The sequence below is a fragment of the Rhinolophus sinicus genome, chromosome 17 (genome assembly GCF_057876585.1).
Source record: "Rhinolophus sinicus isolate RSI-liver-muscle chromosome 17, RSI-T2T, whole genome shotgun sequence".
Taxonomy (NCBI): domain Eukaryota; kingdom Metazoa; phylum Chordata; class Mammalia; order Chiroptera; family Rhinolophidae; genus Rhinolophus; species Rhinolophus sinicus.
Window position 1 is genome coordinate 58,381,755 of NC_142517.1, and position 19,508 is coordinate 58,401,262.

At 36.6% G+C, this 19,508-nt stretch overlaps 1 protein-coding gene and 1 pseudogene across 1 annotated transcript in view; one reads left to right on the forward strand and one right to left on the reverse strand.

Annotated features, from left to right (window-relative positions):
* Positions 1-16,239, reverse strand: part of PAK2 (p21 (RAC1) activated kinase 2) — a 66,970-nt gene extending 50,731 nt beyond the window's left edge. Inside the window, exon 1 of the mRNA XM_019723624.3 lies at positions 15,873-16,239. The gene's annotated coding sequence lies outside the window, so the exon portion shown is untranslated. The remainder of the gene's footprint in view (positions 1-15,872) is intronic.
* Positions 6,646-7,132, forward strand: LOC141572678 (cytochrome c oxidase subunit 7A2, mitochondrial pseudogene; annotated as a pseudogene).
* Positions 16,240-19,508: the final 3,269 nt, after the last annotated feature.

Consider the following 19,508-nt stretch of genomic DNA (forward strand, 5'->3'; position numbering starts at 1 on the left):
GACTTCTTTCTTTACCTGAAGATAAAGGAAATACTGAAAGGAAGACATTTTGATGACACTGAGGACATCAAGGATGATATGATGACAGCTCTGATGGCCATTCCAGAAAAAGTTCCAAAATTGCTTTGAAGTGTGGACTAGGTGCTGGCATCAGTGCATAGCTTCCCAAGGGGAGTACTTCACAGGTGACCGTAGTGACATTCAGCAATGAGGTCTGTAGCACTTTTTCTAGGAAGAGTTCGCGAACTTAATTGTCACACATTCATATTTCTCTGTATCTATCTGGCACTAACACAATGCTTTTGACATAGAAGTACCAACAAATGTTTGAACTCACACTTCAAATGACTCATACTCTATATACCTTCACTTGCTTAAGGTTACTATAAATAACATTTTCTAATAACCCACTTTACTTCAGAATTTTTACCACCAAAAGCACAAATAATTAAGACAGCATAGAATATATTCCTCAATGTCCCCAGACTCGAAGATTTCAAAGTCAGGACTGGCCTGTATGCCGAGACCTCCTAGACCTTGTAAAGACAGGAGATAATGAACTGTTCATATTCACAGACTGTTCATGGCTACAGGGTCATATGGGGCTGAGCATGGGTGATGCTTATTTCTGCATAAATGTGAACAAGGTAAGAAATTATGCTCAGAACAAGGATGTGACAGCCAAGTGATGAATTATTTATTTACAAACAAATAAGATAATTATGTTGGCGCTTCAGGGTGACATGGTTGGGTGTATAAGGGGCTTTACAGGAACCCTCTACTCTGCGCTTCTGAGAACCGAGCAGAAAACCCCCTTCCACGAGCAAAATGTCATCAGCACTGACGGCGTCTACTATGAGGAAAACTGGGAGAGGTCCTGAAGGTGAATTTGGAACCTCAGTGGCCCCAAACCCAATTTTCTTTGTTATTACCTTTTGCTGAAACTGTACCTTCTACCTTATCTGTATGAAATGTACCAGCTGTGTAAAACCTGTACAAAAGCAGTACTTGTTTTCATCAAGACTCAAAACCAGCCCTCTGTGGGATTACCTCAAAGCAAATTAGAACTGGGAGCCACAGCTGCAATGTAGAAAATACAAGAATCCAGCAATTGCCTTGAGTCCAAACATGGAAAAAGTTGAATTACTTTTCAAATGCCTTTTAGTAGTCTACAGAGGCAACACTCAAAGAGCATTACCTGATCTGGCTATTTATCACCAGTACTCAATGAAATACAAAAATTGAAAAAAGTGTCTAGAAACTTTTAGAGCAATTTGATAGAATAATTTGCTGTTGACACTGACAACTGGGGCTTGTATTTTGTATGTCTGGTTTTTCTTCCATTTCCACTTTATGGTATTTTACAAAAGTTATTAGTCCATTACCATACTGACAAGCACTAATCTAAAGCACTCAATTGTGAACATACAACGCTTTCCCAAAGGATCTGAATATACATTTCTCCCAAGACATGCAAATGACCAATAAACACATAAAAAGATTCTCAACATCAATAGCCATCAAGGAAATTCAAAGTGAAATTACAATGAGATACCATTTCACACCCACTAGGATAGCTATAATCAGAAAGACAGAAAATAAGTGTTAGTGAGGATGTGGAGAAATTGGAATCCTCATACACTGTTAGTGGCATTGCAAAATGGTGCAGTGGCTTTGGAAAACAGTCTGGTAGCTCCTCCTCAAAAGGTTAAACATGGAGTTATCATGCATGACTCAGCACGCCCACTCCTCTGTATATACCCAAAAGAAATGAAAAGAAATTCACACAGAAACGTACACACAAATGTTCACACAGCACATTCACAACAGTCAAAAGTGAAAGCAACCCAAATTTCCACTACAGACAAATAAAATCTGGTATATACACACAACAGAATATTATTTGGCCATAAAAAGGAATAAAGTTCTCATACATGCTACAACATGGATGAACCTTGAAAACACTGTGCTAAGTGAAAGAAACCAGTCACAAAAGACTGCGTATTATATGAATCCACTTACAGAATCCAATTAGACAAATTGAGAGAGACAGAAAAAAGACTGATTAGTGGTTGCCTAGGGCAATGGGGCACAGTTTGGGGTAAAATGAGTGACACTACTGGGTGAAATATTTCTCTTTGGGGTAAAGCAAATATGCCAGAATTAGTGGTGATGGTTGCACAATCTCATGAATATAGTTAAAAAAAACCAAAAAAACAAAAAACTTAAAAAACCTTTTTAAGGGTGAATTTTATCATAGATGAACCCTATTCTAATTTTTAAATTTAAGGGAAAGAAAGAAACCATGGTATAGCAGATGTAGACGCAGACAGCAAGGACTGATGGAAAGCGGCAGCGGCAAGGGTGGAGGGTCTGCCTCTGGTGAGGAAGAATGTGCTGCAGTCTCCGAGAGGAATTCAAAGAGGAGAGTTCTAAACAGTGATTTGAAGAATGGAAGCACCATGGGAACAACCACAGAGCCTTTCAATGTAATTACTCTGAAGTAACACAACTATTTATAGTTTCTACTGTGTTCAGGAAAAGACTCACCTGTGTGACTTCACAGCCACGCGTCCTACATTCTATGCTGCTGTTCTTTGTATCTGAAAAAGGTTGAGTTATCACTTAAAAAATAATAAAACAAATCCTTACTGTCTGGATTATTTATTCTGCTAGTAAAATTTCTATCTGGTTAACAAACAGAAAAAGATGGGAGTAAAAATGTTTACTTTTTCCATTTTTAAGAAATTAACGCTCTTGGAGGAAAACAATTTAAAAAAATCATTTGTTTCCGGTTTTCTCACCTCTATTTTAATACTTCAATTCCCAAAACCATCCATGCCTCTCAAAATAGCTTCCTCAAAACTTCTAAATCTGTGAATCATTATTATCTCCAAATCCACACTTAGTCCCTTCCAGTCTATTCTTCTCATTGCAGAGAGCAGCCTTAAAATATAATAAACTTAATCACGTTAGTCCCCTACTTAAACCCTTTAAGCAGGATACGTAAGTCTTAAGATAAAGCCCAACAGTATGGGGATGATCAGGCCCCTAACTTTTCTGACTCATCTCTTCGTAGTCTTCCCCGCTACAAGCGTTCACTTTTATCCATTCTTTCATTTTCCGTAATAGCATCCCTGGCCTTCATGCATGACCTTCCTGGCAGGGTTTCGGTTCAGTGACCAATGATCCCATTTGCCTGGGACTGAAGGAGTTCTCCTGGGAAACAGAGATTAAGTTGGTCACTCTACTTTCTGTTCTCTACCTCTGCCTGTCAAACACCTACTACAAGTATTGTTCTAAATGTCACTTTCTCAGGAAACCTTCTCTGACACCTCCTCACTTCCACCCCATGCACAGTAGTTTACTGCCTTCTGTCTTAACACTCACCACACCGAATTTGCTTTTTAAATGTCTTCCCTAACTTCGTTATGAACTCCACAAGCACAGATCCAGTAAGTACTTTGTTGACCATTACGTATATCACCAAGAATTGTGTCTAGTTTGTATCTAGAAAAAAGTAATTATTTGTTGAAGAATAAATCAATCAATAAAAAAGGTTTATCTGTGATGGCATCTGAGTCAAGTAAAGTTTTTTTTTCTTCTTTAGGCTAAGGGAGACCCAGGAAAATTCGCACAGTCTCTATTCTGTCTTCTTTAAGGTCTCTATTCTAGAAAGCTAAAACAATTAAATGCTCCATTTATCCTCTATATATTCAGGATAAGACTGGAAAGACATTCAATAATCTAAATTCTCACCAGTTAATCCCTATTACAAGCCTTCCTCCATTTACAACAGATAATATTCCTACCCAGAAGACAGCATTCTAGGCAACAGGAACAATAATCTATGATCTAGCCCATGAGACAGCAAGGAGACAAGAGGGCATATGGTAGCAAGTAGTGGGAAATAAGCCTGTTGAGTGGGATCAGAAAGACGCAGATGCTGGGAATATGGAGAATCTGGAAATTTAAGAGGTTTGGTTTTAAGGTGTGTTTTTTTTAAATTCTCATAATAAAACTAGTAATGATCATTACAAAAAAAACAAACAAAAACTAAAACCTCAAACCAGAATAAAACCTAAACTAAAAAAAAAAATATCCATAATTCCACTTCCCAGAGAAACCTGTTTTTTGTATTTTCACACTAGAAGCAGGGAAATGAAATGGTTAAAGGAAAAAAAAAAAAACTTCTTAGTAAGTTTCTCCTAATTCAAGTATTTATTTAGTGTCTACAATGTGTCAGATGCTGGAGATCAAGGCTACCAAGGTTGGGTCTCTACACCATTAGTGGGAAAACAGTAACACGACTACTCTGTAAGGAGATGATGAGCTAACAGGGACGTGTGGAACACAATGGAAAAGCAGACCCAGAGCTCCTATTTACACCATGTTTCCCCAAAAACAAGACCTAGCCAGACAATCAGTTCTAATGTATCTTTTGGGGCAAAAATTAATATAAGACCCGGTCTTGCATTAGAGTTGATTGCCTGGCTAGGTCTTATTTTTGGGGAAACACGGTATGAGAGTAATTAGGCAAAGAAATCAGAATTGGCTTTTAAAGGATGAGAAGGAATTTGCTAGGCAAAGAAAAAGAGGCAGAAAAAAAAAAAAGAAAAAGAGGCAGGTCTTTGTATACAGAAGCAGCAATGTGTGCAAAGAAACTTTGTAATCTAAATGTGATCCTTTTTTTCCTTCTTCCCTGTTTGCGTCCACCCAATCACTACACTAAAAAAGTAAAACAATGACCAAGCATGAGACTCAGGAACTGCTTCAAAACTGCCTGTAAGGTACGGAATGGGGAAGCAAGGAACAAGAAAAAGAAAGATCAAGGATTACTTTAAAAAAAAAAAAAAAAGCTAGTAAGAAGAAAAGAATTCAACAGTATGAAGTCTAGCTTTCTCCAAGTTTGGTCACAAACGCCAAATGGCAATTCAAAATGAAAAAGTGAGAGGAGGGATAATAAATATATTAAAAGTGTTCGACTTCACTAGACATCAAAGAGATGCAAATTGGAACAAGATACCATTTTCCTACTATCAAAATGATAATCTGTCAATCTAAGACCTTTTACTGAAAGATGAAGGTCAACAGCAGACTGATTATTTGATTACTTAAGTGGTTATCTAAGTTTAACAAAAATCAGAACGAGTTTATGGTAAAAAAATGCTTATCAAATCAGACTACCCATGTAGTCTGTCCCAAATTCCCATGAAGAAAATGTCAGATCTTCGAAGGAGTTTCACTAGCTATAAGGTAATTTAAGCTTAAGTGAGAAAAGACTCATGACCCAGCCATGCTCTACTTCCTAAAAGGAAGTTCAACTATCTGCCTGAAAGAAGATACAAAGATACCTTGTCCCTCTCTGCTAGCCAACCTTTTGAGACCCAAGAGTCTGCCTCAAAGAAACTAGTCACCCTTGCTAAGCCATTTCTTCCCTATGCAGAGGTGGGTTTTGTGGCAGCCAGAGTTCCTTATCTTCCTTGATCTTTCCACATACATTTAGGAGACCACCATGCAAGTTCCAGAAAAGCAAGCGTCTGTCTACATGCCTGTGTGTATATATGTTTCAGGTGGAGCTGTATAGGAGCAGAGAAACATGGACTGGCGCACAGCTTCCTGGGGGGTATAGTCATACACGCAAAGTGTTGTGCTGTGGGTACAGGTTAGAATCAGGAAGTTCCTATTTAACAGCACATGCTAGAAACCAGGCTAGGAAAGGATAAGATCCCACCATCCTAGCCCAGAACCATCATCTTAGATGAATGTCTATTAATCACTGGAACATAGGCTAAGAGCGTTGTACTTTTTTCAGCAATACACCAAAGTAGAGGTTTCACTCAGAATCCCAGTTAACCATAGAGGCAAGGGCAACTCACAAAAGTTTCTGACAAATGCACATCAGGTAATATATAACAGCTATCATTCATGGATAAAAAAGCAGAAAAAACCCAGCACTGACCCCAACAAAAAATATTGCAGCACAAGGAAGAGTGAAAATTACCCTTCACACAGAAGCAAAGCCTGACTTAGGTGCATTACTTTAGGACAGACAACTAACTTCCAAACACCGTTTGCAAACTCTATGAAATGCAATATATGGAGAGAAAAGACCAAGATGAAATAAGAGTAATTTAAAAAGAAAAAGGGGCAGGTAAGTTTTTAAAGGATGCAAAGAAACTGAAATTTCAATAGCAGAAATAAAGCCTAACTGGAGGTAAGAAGGGAAAATCAAATGAGCGATATGAACAGACATTTGAGAAACTCAAACATAGGACAGAAATGATGAGCCTATTAGAAGTGTTTTCAAGGAAGAAAACAAAACTACAGCAAAATAACCACAAATATTTCTGGAAATGAAAAACAAACAAACAAGTGTATAGATTGTAAGGAGCTAATGCATTAGGCAACATCAACGCATCAATGTACATGCACAAGACATGGTCTGTCAAAATATTTCAATATAAAGAAAAAGCAAACTTCTTACCACCATCAGGCACAGGAAACTCTAAAACAAATTGATTAATGAAGACGACACAGAATGATATCTACAGAATTTGAAGGACATTAGTGACCTAATAATTATTAAATATATCTTCGTTACTCCTACTGAAAACGTAAGTTGAAAATGTATTGTGGCTGACATACAAGACGAATTAATTTAAAAGTTAAGACTGAGAAAAATGGGTTCTCCAGTGTTCAGTTGTCGTGGTTGGTGGGCAGTAACTCAATCAAGATGCTGCGGAATCTGCTGGCTCTTCCCCAGATTGCCCAGAGGACCAAAAGTACTGCTGCACGCAGGCAGTTTGAAAATCAACTTCCAGAGAAGCAAAAGCTTTTTTTGAAGGATGATGGAATTCCAGTGCATCTAAAGGGTGGGGTAGCTGGCTGATGCCCCGCTGTATAGAGCTACCACGATTCTTACAGTTGGTGGAACAGCACATGCCATATATCAGCTGGCAATGGCTTTACATCCCAAGGAGCAAGACTCACTTCAGTTTACCCTCCCAGCAATCAGCTGGTTCTATTTCATTCAGTTCTCTATGGACCAGTAAGCTGATCAACAACTGAGTTCTTCTTTGGGGATCAATATTTATTGACTTGTACTAACTGCCACCACCAATAAAGCAGTCTTTACCATGACAAAAAACAAGATGGAGAAAAATGGCAATGAGCATGAAATCCATCTCAATAAAGTTTAAATAATTCGTGTTAACACTGAATATAGTTACAAAGATAAGTCTTGAAAGAAGATGAAGTTAAAAACATAACACATACAAAAAATATATTAATAACACTTTGAGGTATCAACCAGTTAAAAACATGAAATGTACAAAAATAAATAAATAAGTACTCCCAATATTCTGAGGTCCCAAGCTCACTATGAGAGGGGGAAGGGGATAAAGTAAGGGTGGGTTTAAGAGAAAAAACTAGTCCTAAGATATAGGGGAAGTCAAAGTATAATTTTCTTTTTCAGGCAGACAAATCAGAAAATTTTACTTTTAAAATTTAGATTTACACTTGAATTCATTTAAACTATACATGAATGGACTTTGAAAACAGGATGTGTACATTCCAAATACAGTAATACCTCAGTTTTCCCATAGAAAGTAATGCAAAATGGATCAATCCGTTCCAGACCTTTAAAATCAACCCCTAAAACTGCAAATTTAGCATGAATTTTACTATCTAATGATACCACAGATTCATAAAATTTACAGTGTTTGTAAACCAAAATGTTCGTCAACCGAGACGTTCGAAAACCAAGGCACTACTCTGAGATAAAAGCAAACCAAATACAATTTACAAAACAGAAAACATCGACAGATAACCGGATAAAGAAAATGTGGTATATACGTACAATGGAGTTTTATTCAATCTTGAAAAGGAATCAAGTAGTAATTCATGCTATATATAACATGGGAGAACCCTGAAAACATGCTACATGAAATAAGTCAAACACAAAAGGCACATACTGTATGATTCCACTTACATGGATCATCTAGAATAAGTAAAATCATAAGAGACAGAAAACAGGTTACAAGGTACTGAGATAGGGAAGAATGGAGAGTTAGTGCTTAATGAGTACAGAGGTTCACTTGGGGAAAATGAAAAAGTCCTGGAGATGGGTGGTGGTGATGGTTGTACATGTAAACGTACGACATGTAAAGGGAAAATGTTATGGAGACAGTAACAGCATCAGAGGTTGCCAGGAGTTTGAGTGAGGGGGGAAGAGATGAATAGGTGGAACACAGGGGATTTTTAAGGTTGGAAAACTGTTCGGTATACCATAATGATAGACACATGTCATTATACATTTGTCCACACCCATAGAATATGAAACACCAAGAGTGAACCCTAATGTAAACTACAGACTTTGGATAATGTGTCAATGTTGGTTCATTAATTATAACAAATGTGTCACACACTGCAGGATGCTGATGATAGGAGAAGCTGGGGACAAGGAAGGGGAAGCTCAGGGTATACAGGAACTCTTCTGCTCAACTTTGCTGTGAACCTAAAATTGCTGTATAAAATAAAGTCTATTAATTTAAAAAAAAATTTTAATCACTAGAAATAAAAGAAACTGATACTTTTTTATTCAATCAAGACATATTGTATATCTAACTTGTTCTAACCTCTGAATAGAATAATAGCAATGAAATAAAGAAACAAGTAAATGAAAAAAATAACTTCAGATAGAAGTTCCTCTCTGTAAAGAAAAACCTACAGAAGGGCAAGAAGTTAGATATTGAGCAGGGGTAGGTGGATACTATTTTAGATGGCTGAGCGGAGGAGACCTCTTCAAAACAGTCACATATGAAGGGAAGATAGTATTCAGAGAGAAGAAAAACAAAAATGTAAATTCCCGATGTGAGAACAAGCTTCTTAGAAACAATGCTACCCCTCAGTCTTTGACAGATTAAGATTAAAAAATTAATAAGGACTAAGTTGTATACTATTAATAAGGAATAATAAATCAAACAAGATAATCTGAATATAGTTTAACAGATATATAACACTACTCTGCAAACAGATAATATTCTTTTTAAGTTTCCAAATATTTACCAAATTGGATTATGATTTAAGCCACAAAGAAACCCTCAATAAAGTTAAAGATATTTTAGAAGACCACAGTCACTGACAATAAGGAAAGAAAACAGAGTGAACAGAATTGTCCTAAATACCTCCTGAGTGAACGAGGAAATCAACCTAAAACTACCAACTATTTGTAAAGTAATGAATATAAGAATATCATTCACATAGAGTGCAGCCAAAGCTGTACTCAGACGTAAATTAAGAGCACTAAATGTTTTCATTATTTTATAAAAAAGGAACTAAGAATTTATTGAGTTTGAAAAAGTGTAACAAAATAATGAAGAAAAGGAAGGGCAAAATAAAGAGAACAGTAGAAATCAGAGAATCAGAAAACCAATAGAATAAATCTCAAAGCTGGTTATTTAAAAAAAATAAAAAACACCACTAAGTAGACAAATATTTGGCAAATTAAGAAAAACGACAAAATCACTAATAAAATATAGACATGAATACTAGGTTTTAATTATAAGATTAAATATGTCTATATAATAAATTTGAAAATTTTAATATATAATCTGCATAAACACAAATTATCAAAACTGACTCATGAATGAAATTCCTCAATAGACTACAGAGGTTACCAGATGGCCTGTATACTCTTATTAAACTAAATTTCTATGAGATTCTCTATCCTTTCAATACTTCTGTACACTTGACTAACATGAGTGGGGTCTTGGTTCCTCATAATATATGCCTTAGGGTACCTTTGGTCATTAGCGAATTTATTATTATATACACTTATCAGTAGTTAAAAGACAAAAAAAAAACAACACCTTATCATTTCCTTAATAAGTGTTACAAAAATATCTGATAAAATTCAGAAGCCATTCCCATTTTTTGTAAAGTAGGAAAAGAATAAAATTATAAAGAATCTCTCTTAAAAACCAACAGCTGCCATCATCCTTAACTGCAAAAATACCAGAGACATTCCTAGATAACTATCACCTCTCTTATTTAACCATGTCTGGAGATTCTGCCCAATGTGATAAAGAACTAAAACAGAAATAAATGTTTTGACTATTGGAAAGGAAGCAAAAGTTACTATTATTTTCAGAGGTGATGAATCTGGAAAACATAAGTAATGCTAGTTATGGTAACATATCCAACCTTTCGGAAGGATAATTTAAGACTTTTAAATGTTATACCTTTTCATTCAGTAATTCCACTTCTAAGAAAATATTCTAAAGTAATAATCAGGAATGAATAGAAAGACATTCACCATAGCATTATTTATATAAAATGTTATAAATAAGTTACACTTTCAGCAATAGGAAAACAGTGAAACTAAGGCACAGCTCTAGAATAGCATGCTAAGCAAATATTAAATAATCATTTTTTAAAAAAATTTAAGGCAAAGGAAAACTTTCAATATTTAAGGTTAAGTTAAAAAAGCAAGATAGCAAATTATATAGAACATGATTCCAATTTTATAAAAGTAAACTATGTACACACAAATATACACAAAGAAGAAAAACTACTAGCAGGAAACATACCAAAATATCAACAATGGCTATCCATAGGTAATAGAATAAAACATACTTTTTTATTAAAAAAAAAAAAAAAAACTTTATTCTTTTCAAATATTTAATCAGGAAGATGAAAAAAACATTTAGAAAAATTTTACAACAGAGATACTTTATCAAACATCTGGCTATATTTCTGTTATAGCTGCCAATGTAACTTTGTATTCTCTAATAATTTGCTCTTTAAAGCACCTGAAATTTTGTCTAAACACTTTATTCATTCTCTTGTTGCTCATGTGTTTATTATATAACAATTCTGCTGCATTCACAAGACTAAATTACTAAGTAATGTTAAAATTAAAAATAGAAATTAATTTTTTAAAGATTAGATCTTGAAATACACCTTGTTTGTATGAAATACAAAATAAAACCTTCTATCTTTCCAGAACCTATTAAACATTTACATGAAAAAAGTGTTACCAATGTAATAGCTTGATCAGAAAGATATAAGGAAAAAGAGTAATGTGGGTTAAAAGTGCCCTGTATACATGTGGATCACTTTTAATCAACACTACTGAGGTCTTCTTGCACCTCCTCCCTCTCTGATTGGTTTCAACTGGCAAAAATTGAGAAATAACTCATTTCCAGACTAATGGTGTTTTCAGCACATTGCAAATAAAGGCTATGAAGTAACATGTTAAGAAAATATACTGGGGGTGCCAAAAAATGTATACACATTTTAAGCGATGTTATCTTAAAATGTGTATACATTATTATTTTTTTTTTTTGCATTTTTTGGGCACCCTCAGTACAAAAACAGTAAGAATATCTAAATCATAGTGGAGCTCAGGAAAGACTCCCAAAGAAAGCTACTCTCAAAGGCTGAGATTTAAAGGATGAGGATGAATTAAGTAGATAACGAGATGGGGTCAAAGAAGGGGCATTTTTTTCCTTTTCGGATGTGATGCTTACAATAACACCATTACAATATTATTCTCTGAATCCCTATAATGTGACTAATTTTCACACCAACCTCAAACTCCTAAAAACATTTTTATACCTGTATTTTATTTCAGTAGCCAAACTATTATATATTTTTTAAACTTTCTTACTTGCCCTCACTAAGAACAAAAAAAGTCCAGAAGGATTAAGATTAAAACACAACAATTGTTAAAAGTACAAGATATGGTGGATGGGTGAGAAAGATGAAGGGATTAGGAAGTACAAATTGGTAGTTACAAAACAGTCACAGGGATGTGAAATACAGTGTGGGGAATATAGTAAATAATGTTGTAAATACTATATAGGGTGTTGGATGGGTACTAGACTTATTGGGGGGATCACTTCATAGATTATATAAATGCCTAACCAATGCGCTGTACACCTGAAACTAATATAAAATAATATTGAATGTCAACTATAATTTACATAAATATATATGTCACAGGATGTAAAATACAGCATAAGGAATGGTATTATAATAGCTAGGTATGCTGTCAGATGGGTAGATTTGTTGGGGTTATCACTTTATGAGGTTGTTTAATCATTACAGCGTTCTGTACACCTGAAACTAATATTAAAAAGTACAAGACAATATAGAAGAATGCTTTTTGATAAAGGTGAAACGGGAAAAATCTTAAACAGAAGGCAAATGATTAATATCTATTTTGTATAAAAAGTTTATACAATTCAATAAGGAAGTATAGATAAGAAAGTATAGATTGGTACAGTCTTTTAGGAAGGCAATTTGGCATCTACTGAAACTTAAGAAATGTACACTTTAAGAATCCTTTTTATAGAAATACTCACATACATACACATGTGCAGAGATATAGGCGTTCATTATGACTTCAGTTTAAGTTGTTCAAAATTGAAAATAACATAACTGACCATGAAAGTGCAACCATATAATGGAATACCTCATTACTGTTGAGAAGATGATATACAACTATATGTATTGATATGGAAAATAATATATAATGATCAATTTTTTATTAAAAAAATTAAGGTAAAAACTACACACACGGTACTTATTTCTAATTGCATAAAACAAAAGGGGTACCTCTAAGAAATCGGACTAGAAAGATTAATCCTCCCTTTTTACTCTAAATAATTGACTTGCTTGAACCTTTTATAATAAGCGTGTTCCTCTTTTGCAATTTAATTTTAAACACACTATTCTAGTCTGTTATGATGGTTATCCTTGAGGGCTGAGACTAAAGTGATGTTTGTCCTGTTCCAAAATAATTTTCACCACTTTCCAAATACTCTATGAGAAATATACATACTTTTTAAATCTGAGAAATCTGTATTCAAAAAAATCTGTATTTTATTTCAGTGGCGAAACTATTTTTTTTTTCCTGAAAAACAATTTTTAACTTAACAGTTATGGTATCGGAAACTTGGTCTGGAGATTCCAAACTCTTTCAGAAAGTCTTAAATCTAAGTTTGGGAGAACATTTGCTGTAGAAGTAATTAAATGTAAAACCTATTTTAGAATGGAATATTAACTAACATTTACTAAGCACTTAGCACTACATTTGCTGAGTACTATACCTGCATTATCTCATTTGCCCTAAATAACCCTATGAAATTTATTATATTATTATTATTCCCATTTTACAGATGAAAAAAATCAAGTCTTGAAAAAGAATGAGTATGTTGCCCAGGATCAAGCAAAAGAGCCAGGATTCCAACCCAGGTCTCCCGCTCCTAACCACCTTAACCACCTGGGGTACGTGGGACAAGCATTAACTTACCTCAGAGATACTAGTAAACTAGAATGCAAATCCCGTGTGAGTGTTCAGATTGACTACTCTTAATCAGGTTAGTAATCCTAAAATGAAGATGTAGTGACACTCAATTCTGATCACAGAAGAAAACAATCAGTATTTCTTCATGGCAATAGGAGCTATTTTTTCCTTCTCTTTCTGCTTCTACCAAGGTACAAGAAGGATAGGAGAGACAACTGAGATCGGTAACGTAACACCTTCTCTCTGATTAGTCTGAAATTAATTAGCCCTCCAACTAACTGAAAGGGCTTTTGAAAACAAATTGATCAGAACCTTGAGGACTTAAAGCCTTAAATAAGGCCCACTTTCAAGTTTTTATCAAAAGTACAAAATATAGAAAGCCAAAAGGAACACTATTTGAATATTAGAACAATCAATATTGACAGATTAAGCATAGGAAGGATTTAACAGTACCTACTTATTTTATCCTTAGCTATTTGAACAAGTTCTCTCTTTTAAAAAAAGTATAATTGAAAGTTTGTCCTTAGCTACCTGAACAAGTTCTAAGTTTTCTCTTTTAAAAAGTATAATTGAAAAGAAATATACACCACTGTTAACCACATCTTGGAAACGGGCCTATCGTAAACATCAGAGAAACATAGGAACCCCTATTCATTTGTTTAGTAGATATACTCCAACTACAAACTTACTGTCGCTTTATGAATTTGAATTCACAAGGTTAGTATTCAATGTCACAAAGTCCAGAACAACTCTTTCTTTGAGTAACTAGTAAGCAGGAATCAAGGCCCTAAGGGAAGCACATTACCCAGGAGCTCTTCCTTAGTAAAAGTATCGGCTTATGGACAGAACCGGCAGAGAAGCTCTCATCACAGACCAAGTTTCATTCTAACATTACTATATCTTAACCCCTTAGGCTAACAAGACCTCCCATGAAGTTAAGGACACCTGACACTACCAAATGTTAACAGTATTGAAGCTCAGTACTAAGCAATTTAGGTAACAATGTACTATTTAGTGGAAACAAAAAATTCACTGAATTTAGGTTAACCTCTTTCACCAAAACCTGAAAGTGGGTTTAAGACCTACATATTACATATATTACAGGTCAAAAACATTTTGAGGCTGACTTTTCACACCGTAAATCAGTGTTCTTGGCTAATTAATAGCTAGAAAGATTTAAAAGCCAAGGATGAAAGAACTGCCTTAAATCAATATCCTTAACAGAATATACACAAAGCTTTTCATTTATATATATTTTTTCATATATATAAAATATATAGAAGTGACTATGAGTGTTTTATGAATGCCACAGAGCTTCTGGCAAAGCTGACAAGTTCTAACCTGCTTTAAAAATTACTATTCACTGCCTTCATCTCAATCTTACTTCATTTAATGTTATTCTTTTGGATAACCCTACAAAAACAAAACCCCCAGAGCAAATTCTTGTACATTTCAATATCCTGCCTACTTATAAGAGCGGAAGAGTCAAACAGAGCAGGGGGAAAAACGTGACGTGCACAACCTTGATCCAAAACACAGCTCCTCGGAGTCTAATTTTAGGCCTAAGCATTTTAATTGTCTTTTTACAGAAGTTAAAAAAGAAAACTATAGATCACTTGTGAAGTGGAACTGTGATAATTGTGTCAATGGGAGTTGACAATATTTATCAAGGAGGAAACAAATCACGCTCACACTGCCCAGAGTAACCCCATTAAAATTAAGATACAAGAATGGGCACAACCCCACACCAACTGACAATGGCAATTACTTTTCACACTTCAGTTACTGAATGACTTTATCTTTAAAGAATTGGCCAAAAGTTGAGCCCACCGAGGAATCTGTGGGAGCGTTTTGTATGTGTGTGCAGTTTTAAAGAAAGCCAAACATGGTTAAAAGTCAATTTTCACCTAAATTACCTAAAGAAGCAAATATTCACCTCCTGGCTGAAGATCAAACAAGAATCACGAGAAGATCCGAAAGTTCTGAAGTGGAGGCCCTCAAACCCCAGGAAAACTATACGTTTTCACTAATGTGGAATATGGAAGAAATTACAGATTATACTTTAGAAAAAGTAAAGAGCCTTAGACAATATGCCTGAGCAGTGAAACGGGATGAACAGAGGGGTAGAAAGGAGGAGCTGGGACTCAGTGAGAGAGGAAAAAATCGGGGAATAAAACTCAAGACGTCTGGTTGAAAACTAAAGTAAACGGAGAAAAAGGAGGAGGTTGAAACGCAACGGAAGGTAGAGAGAGGGAGGGAGAGAGAGAGAGAGAGAGAGGAGAGTCCGTGGCGACACGGTTTAGGGCAGGGTTGGGTTCAGGAAGAGTGAGACCTCACCTGCCCAGCAAGCTTCCCATTTCGGGCTAAAAACGGAGAAAACAGCCCTAGGGAGCAGACAATGAGCCACCGCCCCAGAAGTCGCGGCTGCAGGCACGCAGGTGGCGGCTGCCCCGGCCCTGCGCGGGGCAGGTCGGCTGCTCCGGGCCGCTCGAGCCTGCCAGGCCGCGGAGAACGAAGGAGAGAGATGGCCCGCGTCCCGGCCTGTCTGCACACTTACCCCAGGCGAGGAAAGGTCCCCGCCCCAGCGAGGCGCCTCCGTCCGAGCTCCCGGCGGGGTCCGGAGCCGCCCTGGGCAAGCGCGCGGCGCGCGGCGGGAAGGAGACGGAAGGGGAAGGGGGATGAGAAAAGGAGCCGCGCTGTAGCGCAGCCGCTGCTACCGCTAGGCCGAGCGGCAGCCGAGCCCCGCAGGCGCCGGGAGGGGAGGGCAAGGAGCCTTCGGCAATGGCGACGGCCCCGGCCGGAGGGGAAGCGGAACAACCGCCGCCGCTGCGCGTGGCCACAACCCTGGGGGAGGGCGACGGCGGGGAGCAAGGAGGGGCGAGGCCACGGTACCACCCCTCCCGACCCGAAGCCTGGTGATCCACGGGGGGCGGAGACGGGCACCGCTTCCCAATGGGCGGGACTCGCGCGTGGGGCCTGCTGGGAGTTGTAGTTTGCAGATGTGTACTCCCTCCCTCTCCCTCTCCCTCTCCCTCTAGCCTCCCCCTCCTCTTTTGGTCTTTACATTGAGAGAGCCAGCCAGTCCTTCACTTAATTCAGCATTGTCTCCAGGTCTGTGCTAAAGGATGCTGACAGATATTATTGTTACATGAATCTGCTCCAGGACATTTGTTTCTGGGAATTCATCCATTATCCATTTTGCTTTTTACCTACAAACTTACTATTATTTTGCTGCTAAATTAAGCAACACCTCCTTACAAATTGAAGTGTCCATGTTTTATCCTTGGAGGAGTTATCAATGTATTCACTAATTCTATGAATATTTGAGTGTCTACTATGTACCAAACACTGTTAAGGCATCAGGGATACAAGGGTGAACATGACTCACTTTGCCTTTGTGGAGCTTACAAACATGAAAACACAATAATTAAAATAATCATGTCTGGTATAAGGAAAAAACTGGGGAAGTTACTTTGGATGGAGTGACCACAGAAGCCAAGGAGGTGACATTTAAGCTAAGAACAGAGCGAACTATGAGAAGCACCCAGAAAAAGCATTACAACCAGGAGGAGGAAGAAAAGGGCTTGCTAAGGTCAGTTAAGAAGGCCTTGTAGCTGGAGCTTAGGGCAAGGAGCACAGTGTAGAATGAAAACATTAGAGTAAACAAGATTCAGGTCAGGAAGGATCTTGAAGGCCATGGTAAGGAGTTTTAAGCAAGGAAATGATGTTATCTGGTTTACACTTTAAGATCACTAGATTGCTATGTAGAGAATGGAATATAGAGATGCAAGAATAGAAGGGAAATGAACTAGGGAGGCAGTAATCATGACTAATACTAGGGAGATACCAGTGGAAATGGATAAAAGTAGCCAGATTGTGCTTATCTAAAATGTAGAGCAAAAAACTTAAATGATATGGAGAATACAAGAGAAAGGAATTAAGAAGAAATATGGCACACTAGTAGATAACCTGAAAAACAGTCCATTATTAAACACACAGAAATTCTGGATAAAATAGAACATCCTTTCAAAGGCATAACTAAGTTTCCAAGAAAGAAAAATATATCTCTGATGTCTTTCAAACTCCACACTCAACCCAAAGAGGAAACAAGAAACCAGTGTGATGAGTAAGGCACTGAAGCCATGGTGGTGTTGAGGGTGTCTATTTAATCTTAGAAATCTCTAAGGTTTTACTGGCTGCTCAAGAGACAGGAGACCAAAGATAAGGCCCTGGCCTGTATATGGAGTTAGGACTCTGATCCTGCAAAAGGCTGAGAAACTTAAAGGGCTACATCCTCCAAGAACAGACTCGGGGGAAAAAAGTTCCCTATACCAACCCATGGAGACAAGCAAACATTTCTATGTTTTAGCTTGGACTTGGCATGGAGGGGAAAAAATTTCCCTTTAGAATTCATAACCACAAACTTTCCCTCATATGGATTTGAAAGTTCAAATTTATAGTTCCTACACTGCCCAGAAAACCTCAAGTCAAGAAAGTGGTCCCAAGCTAGTAGTACTTAGAGGCCTGGAAGAAACAAATATAAATCCTCACTGCACAGGTTCACTCTCAATCCAGGTCTGAAAGGATTTCCACAGATAAACAGTATATCAAAAGCTAAACATGAGCACCAAAAATATAATTACAATACACCTGAGTTAATAAGCTAACAGAAACCACACACAGAATAATGAAGCACATGAACTTTGGATATTGGGATTACTGGTTACAGAATATAAAAAGTTTATTAAAATGATTCAACAAAGCAAGACATGAGCAAGAAACAAGATACTAATTTTTTAAATGACCAAACAGATTTGAAAAGGAACCAAGGAGAACTTCAAGAAATAAAGACTATAACAACTGAAACCAAAGCCAATATCTGGATTAAATAGCAGATTACACACCGATGAACAGAAAATTAGTAACTGGAAGACAGAACTAAATAAATTACTGAAAGCAGCCCAGAGACAGAGGAAATATGAAAGATTAAGAGACATAAGGATAGACTGTGAAGCCTAATGAGAACTCCAGGAGAGAGAAAAGTAAACAAAGAAGCAGTATATGCTAATAGATAAGAATTTTCCAGACTGGATTAAAGACAAGAACCTTCAGATTCAGGAAGCAAAGTGAATCCCAATCACAATAAGTAAAAGAAATCTTCTCAAACAAAGTGAAACCGAAGAATACCAAAGATAAAACAACCAGAAAGACGTACCCCATAAATAAACAATTGTTAAATCTACTGCAGATTTCTCAACTGCAACAATAGGTGCCAGTTGACAATGGAAAAATATTTTCAAAGTACCAAGAGAAAATAACCAAACTTAGAAGTGTACACCTAGCTAAATTATCAGTCATATGAGTGAGGGTAAAATAAATGTATCATGAACCAAAAACAAAGATGTTACCAACAACAGAGATCTACTAAAGGAATTATTTAAAAAGATATACTTCAGGAGGAAAATATTCCAGAAGTAAGGGCTAAGATGCAAGGAATCAAGTACTAGCTAAACCCACCATCCTATCACTGATTGGGACAATCCTGAAGAGCATACTTAGTCCATATTATTTCATTCCAACTAACGGCCAATAGCATATTTGTAAGTTTAGGGGATGATACAGATAGGTGTTGGTCACCTCACTCTAATTTCTTTATCTCCATATCATATCAATCAGCATCAATTATCAAAATATAGATGAGTAGTTTGAAATGAATTGAGTATCTGACTAGGATAATCCTTAAACTCATTATTTTCAGAAATAATTAGAGCTGCAATAGATGTATCTAGTTCCCAAGCCACGTATGTACCATTAACCATGAAATCTACCTACAATATCTAAGCTCCTGGTGGAGTGGCGCGCACACACACACATACACACATCTGCCCCTCACACTTAGTTGAGGTAACCTGTGTCACTACTATTTTCATCCAAAAGAACGTAACACAATAGTTTAAGAAAAATAAATCATAAAAGTGTAATACTGGAACATAATACCAAGAGAACAGTACCCACTTTCTTAGCCTTAAAACAAAAAAGACCATATAGAGAAATACAAAACTGATTTAAAAAAATGAAGTGCTCATTCATTTTTTTAAGTATCCAAAGAAGCTAATATAAATAGTGCAAAACTAGAAATGTTCTGTTCTGTCAAAAGTGATGTTACCTGCAACCATTTTTTTACACTTCTGAA